Raw genomic sequence first — 7,139 nt, 5'->3', positions numbered from 1 at the left:
TGCACCACATCTGTCTCACTGACCAAGAAGACTGTGATCCCACTGTCTGTGTGTGGTCAGGGTCTTCAGGTGCAACACAGGCCAACAGGTGTGCATGTCCACAAGAGTAACAGCAGGTGAATACCATCCCAGTTTCTCAGTCTGATGTGGTGGCACGCAGGTCAAAAGTGAGCAAACTGATTCACAAAACAAGCAACATGTTGTCTTTAACTTAGTGAGTAAATACAACTTGAGCTGCTGCACATCAGACATCTCAACACAGTAAATATGACTCTGAAGGTAAGCCTCTTTTAATGGTGCTACAGTTGCCAAGATCTGACATTCAAGGCACACCACATCAACCATAGCTGGCTACTGTACTAAAGAAAAAGTGTCAAATAAAGTAACTAAAACATCCATTACAGGGCTGCAACAGCTGCACACTTCTCCTCTTCTTCTGCAACACATTGTCGCGTTATGCTGCTTACTTTGTAAAATCTTAAAAAGAAAGAATAAAGCTGGCCGCCAAATTATTTTGGCTCAGCAGGGTCTGTTTTGTTTATACCACTATTTCAAATTAAAAGCACTTGAATGTGCAACAGGTCCAAATGGGAGCGCAGTGAAGGCCACATGTGTTTAATCATTCTGAATACAGACTTACTGATACACTGAGAGAGGCGCACTCATTTTCTCCTTTCTGACATGCACTTCTTTATCACACTGAATCAGGTTAGGTGCAACAAACACTGACCTACTCACACACACTGTCCTTCAGTAGCAACACAAGAGCACTAAAGTAATGGCACGTTTACATCATATCAGTGCAAGTATCCTGGTCTGATGTCGTGGGACGTGGGTCAAAGGTGATTGAGTTTCTTTAAAGCGCTAAAACTGATTCATAAAAACACAAAAATTGCTGCCTTCAGGTTTCATTTGAAAAAATAGATAAATAAAACCCGGGCTGCTGCACATCTGAGACTCATCCATCAATAAATACAACTGTAAAAACTTAGGTTTGTCATCTGAGCACTTTGGCACCACACCAACTACAGATGGCAAAATATACTGTACAAATTCAAAGTCAAATAAATGGACTAAAACATCCACCGCATGCTGCAGCTGCACATTTCTCCATTTGCTTCAGGTGCTGCTTGATATGTAAAATATATATATATATATATATATATATAAATAAAAATGGCCACCAAATGATACTTTAGGCTTTACCAGTGTTTTAAAGTGAAAGCACTTGAACGCGCCACAAGTCCTATTTGAAATGTTTGAACTCAAATAAGAGCGTAGAAGGAGCACTTGAAGGCCACACATGGGTCTAAATATGCTGCAGGCTTGCTAATTTTTAGTTTAGTCATTTACACCACGTCTTATTCACACTGAATCTGATTTGGACATCAGGCCTACAATAATGTGACAGTATGAGTACCATGGTTTCTTTTTTTTGGCTGCTTTCAGACAAAATCCACCACAAAAATCAGTCAATCAGGAATTAACCCTTTAACACACATCTTTCTGTTTGTTTTCACTTTGTTAAATGATCTAGTGTCTGTCAGTATCATACACAGTATATTCCATATCATCTTGTTTCAGCTTTTTATTGAAGCTTTATCATCTTTACACTGAGTGAGTAGCTCTCCATACCTTTGGCTGGATCAGAGGTTCAATAATATCAATTGGCTAGAGCTAACATGAGCAGAGATTAAAAGATCAGTTCCTGCAGAACTGGCACGAGGAGCTCCAGAGTATGCATTTTAAAGTGATTTAAATTATGTTTATGTCGTGAAAACAGGAAACAGGAAGAACGCCCAGGCTATTTGTAATCTTCGAGTGTTTAATAGCAGAATACCTAAAAGAACAGGAAGATAAAAATGTCTAGAAAGGAATATGGTTCTGTAATTTATGTAATGACAGCCGTCTGGGGGATTGATATCATGTTTTGTTTGAATGTAGCACGAACACTGTCAAGAATAGGAAGTACCTGCCAAAACACTTTGTAAAACACCTGTCCATGTTTTAACTTATATCCTCCTGAAACCCTGCGTCATCACATTTTGGGTTTTCTGCACCTTATACTTCATTCTGCTTAACTTAGACCTGTTGTCCTCATTTGTGGACAGTTTTTTGTGCCATATTGTGGTAGTAAGAGCACAATACACTAATTCATGTAAAAACAAGATGGCAGCCATCTCTATAAAATCAGTCTGCAGCCGGTCTCGACACAAAAGTGGACAAACCTGATCACATTTTATGGTTGAAACTTGTTTATTTATGATTAGCAACAAGCTAAGACGCTGTTAATTAGGAAGTACTCATTTGAGGACACTGGGATTTTATTATTGTTGACAATGTTTCGTTCATTATAGTTATCAGGTCCTACTGATCCCAAATAGCTACGAGAAATTAAAAATACATACCAAACAAAAGTTCAGGTCTCAGGAGGATATAATTACTGCAGACAGATAAACCCAGGACAATATGTAAACTAGGTGCTCCTTTGATTAATGACTCAGTTCAAGCCAATAATCGATTCTGGTTGTTTACCTCTGTCATCTTGTTTTATGTTTGCGCTCCACACCACGTCTCTGAATCTAAAAAATTAAGCCCACATATTTCATGTCAGCATCAATGTTTCAATTAGATGTTTTTTGCATCATTTTACAAACATTAGCCCAAAACTCAGCCTGACACATTTGGTGTGTGAAGAAAGTTTGGGATCTCTGTCTGACTTGCAGTTCTGCTGGTTTGAACAATGTTTGGCTGCACATCAAGAGTTTTGTTGTGGCCTACTGACCCACTGGCAAGCTGCTGCTCGGTAAGGCACAAGTTAGACCAGTGAAACTTAGAACCATGTATCACTGTTACACAATGCATTTTAAGTAGGTTTCTGACATTTGGTTTTTAAAGATGCGCATGAGCTTTCCTTTCAGAGGATAAGATAGTAATAAAACAGCAGCAATATTAATTTATTCACTATTAAACAGGCGTGTAATCAGTAACTTCTTAGCTTTTGACATGCAGGCCTGTGCTGTGCTCACTGGAGGCCAGAGGTGCATTCATGGAGCGTGGAAATTTTAAACATAAGCTGCATTCATTTCAGTCTTTTCTGGTTCATTGTGGCAAAGATTGTTGTATCAGAGATGGTATTTTCTGCATGTGGTGTTCAGTGGATATGGTAAGAGAAGAGGGGCAGGGACAGTCAGCCCAGAGGCCTTCCACTGCTTCCTCTTCTATATGGCCACTCTGCAATATTCCCCCACTGTACAGTACATGCAGATCGCATAGCAACAAAGGCCTATGTCTGGCCGTTGTCTGTTACTATCGCTTGAATGCCCCCTTACACACGCATGTGTGCGCGTGCACATGCACTCACGTGCAGCGCCGTCACCAACACCTCCTCCTACTCCCTCTATCCCATGTACACTGCCATCTTTCCACCTCACACACCCTCCACCCCCCAACACCACCATCACTCCATAATATTCATGGGTCGTCCGTTCCCTCTGCCCCCTCCCCCCATGTGCACACAGCTCACCGCCCACTCTGCCACCCCCACTTCCCTGCCTGACAACACCACCGCCCGCCATCCCATAATATTCATGCACACGCTCCACACACATTCATACACAGCAGTGCGTTCAGCTCTTTGTTGGCAGAGATGCCTGAGCAATGCGAGCGTGCTCATGCACAGCAGTCATGTTTCTGCCTGCTATGATTATTTCATCCGCACTCACACTGCTGAGGCAGGTAGCCCTCAAGTGCACACAAGTAACAAAGCAAAAGAAGGAGGGAGTAAAAGGTGGTGGGTCACATTTCTATCTCATAATGACCTTGGGCAGGAATATGTTCTTGGGGTCCAGAGTCCCCCTGAGGCATCATCTGTGAATGAGGCCCATGGTCCATCCATCAGTGGACAGATCAGTTTAGAGTTGCCCTACCTCACAGCAGAGTCTCTCAAAGTCTGCTGCTGCTGCCTCCCACTGAAACAGAGGGAATACAAGTCATCTCTATGTATATGTCATGCTGAAGCTTTAACAAGCATCTCTTCAGGCTCTGCAACCTGGTTACAGTCAATCAGCACTGGACCATTTCAGCATGATAAAATGTCCACAAAATGGGGGAAAGATAAAGATTAAAAAAAGAGGACAAGTTATTTACGAGAGAGGGGTGAAGGGATGAGCATAACAGAGGCGCCGGACATGACAGTGGCCAGCTCATCACCATGGCGTTGCTGTGGGAGACAGCGGAAGACGTCACTTGGAGAAACAGGGGACACAAAGGAGGAATACGACATGAGGAGGACAAAAAAAAGGAGGGAAGGGGGCCTACAAGAAACCTGTCTTGGCAGTTATAGACAGAGGGAAGTGTGAATGTGTGTGGATGGAGTGACCATTTACTCAGGAGCTGGATGTCAGAGAGTTCAGGTAAATGGGCCACCAGATCCTGCACTGGGACCACGACAGAGTCTGCAAATGTTTGGTTCTAACTCATGATTCAACAAATGAGCCCTTAAGAGCAGTAAATAAGTTTCATCAGGTGTGACGGGACTGTTGCACACATCCTTTTTTTTTTTAAATGATTGGCCTCTGGGATTAAAAAGAAACAGCCCATTTTATTCATCCATAAAATTAAGGAAATTACAGTGCTCTCATCTTTATTAGCCAACACTGATTACAGAGGATAAACAATAGGCCTACCCATGAAATAAAAACACACATAAAACAAAACATTTTGTTAAAATTGGTCGACTAGAGTGCAGCAGGGATGATGCTTATTTGCAGGCCAACACAGTAACTAACATCGCTCTGGTTCCCTCGACAGAAGCCTAGGGGACTTTTCCATTGGATTTTGGATTATTGCTGAAAATAAGCTCTGTGGCAAACAAAAGGTTTTAATACTTACACATTTTATTCAGCAAGGTAATCTTCACAAATGAACACCACTTGTATGATTTTTGAAGCGTCAATACAATCGCCAGAAGTAAAAAGTTGATGTTAGGCTATGAACGAACTCCACCACAGTTGCATGACTTTGTTGCCATCGCAACGAGACTATGATGACGCTCTGAAGTCTCATTTGGCCATTTGTTAGCAACGGTCTTTTTCAAGACACAAAAAGGCCTTCAGCATTTACAAGTGGTGTATTTACTGACGTAATTTATGTGGAAGCACAAAACAAAAAAGAATCTTGTGTTGACTCCACACCTTATTTCAGGCATCTTACCAAAAACCCATTGATTTCAAGACCAGGGAGCCAGAAGTGCTAAATTGCTAACTAATTTCTGGGTCTTAGACTCATTTCTGCATCACTCTTTATGGTCAGAATTGATTATGCCATCGAAATCTTTAATTTTTGAATACATCCATCCATTATCGACCGCTTATCCAAAGCCGGTTCGAGGGGACAGCAGGCTGAGCGAAGTTTTCCAGACGCTCCTCTCCCAAGCAACGCTTTCCAGCTCCTCCTGGAGGACCCCAAGGCGTTCCCAGGCCAGACGAGATATGTAATCCCTCCAGTGTGTTCTGTGTTTGCCCCGGGGCCTCCTACCAGTTGGACGTGCCCTGAACACCTCTAAGGAGAGTTGTTCCAGGTGGCATCCTGATCAGATGTTTCGAGGCGAGGGAGCAGCGGCTCTACTCTGAGCTCGCTCCGGATGTCTGAGCTCCTTACCCTATCTCTAAGGCTGAGCCCAGCCACGCTTCTAAGGAAACTCATTTGTGTTTTTAAAACACACCACACTTAAAACGTGTAAAACCAAACAGCAGTGACGGCACTCTGCTTAGCTAAAGCTTGCTAGAACACCAGATGAACTAGCTTGGTAAAAGCTAACTCGCCTAGTTTTTAGCAGAGAAGCAAAACTGCCATGTTAAGCTTCGGACTGTGGTGTGATTTATCTGATATCATGGTTAAGCTACATTTAAATCATATATTTTAATGTTTTAAAGTATAGTTTTATATAATATTTTAGTTCATAAGTTATTCATTGGTTCTTTATGATAAGCAAGCCCATTTTACTCTGCTATTTAGATTGTCTTAGGTTTTTATGAGAGGACTATGATTATTATCTTCTTGTATTTTGGAGGGGAAGGCCAGGATAATCAACCTTAAAAAAAAGGCATAAAATTAAGTTTTAGGAGTCCACAATAAATAAATAAAAACATTTTAAATAAAAGCATAAAAATCTGGATTAAAAGAAATGCAATTTATTAAAATTTGAGTTTACATTTATCTCACAAATTTCTGGTTGTGTCAAGGAATAAAAGAAAAAACCCTCCTTCCAGGTATATTGCCTACTATTCTTAGAAGTGTGAGACTCTCTCTGTAACGTTACATCACCGGCTAAATAGAGAGAGACAAAAGGAGGGAAAACTACTAAATAAACTGTAAAAAAAAAAAATGCACTTAAGTTGAATAATCACTTACTGCTAATGATTTGCAGTAAATAAAGATTAATCATGCCATGTAGTCTGTATGTTGTGCTTTGCTTCACTAACCTGCTTTGTTATTCTTTACTGCTTTCTCCTAACCCCAGTGTAACACTCATCCGCTCTTCCCTTATGCCCTCCTTTCCCTCCTATCTCGTGATTTATTTGCCTCAGTTCCAATATTTGTCGGCTGTGTGTTTTCTTCCCCTTGTCTAAATGTCACCCCTTCTTCTAAGACAATATAAGGAGTGGGAGAGAGGGAGGACGAGAGGGCAAACGCGGGGGAGATAGAGGAAGGGGAGGTGAGGAGGTGGAGGGGGGACTCGTAAAATGAGCAACAAAGTTTGGGAAAATTAAACATTAGGTAAGACACTTTTTCACATGCATGTGCACGTATGTGGAAACAGAAGTGCTGTGTCATAGTTTCTGATGTGAGGACTTTTTTCTGCAGGACATCTGATGGATCAATACTCCTGCAGAGTATTTCTAAAGAGGAAACAAAAGCAGTTTGTGCACTCACACATTACACACATACACACATTAACATGGATGGATTAAAATAAAAAAAACAGGACAAAGAAACAAACATATGTATTTGTGATCATCATTCAAAAGGGCATTATCTCCAGTGCACGCACAGGTTTTAGGTCTCATGCCAAGCAGCACAATAGAAAGCATACTTACTCTTTTAATACTTACGTAGTACAACTATTATCCTTCCCA

The sequence above is a fragment of the Epinephelus moara genome, chromosome 6 (assembly GCF_006386435.1).
Source record: "Epinephelus moara isolate mb chromosome 6, YSFRI_EMoa_1.0, whole genome shotgun sequence".
NCBI lineage: Eukaryota > Metazoa > Chordata > Actinopteri > Perciformes > Serranidae > Epinephelus > Epinephelus moara.
The sequence above is the reverse complement of the archived record's forward strand: the minus strand, read 5'-3'. Positions refer to the sequence as shown.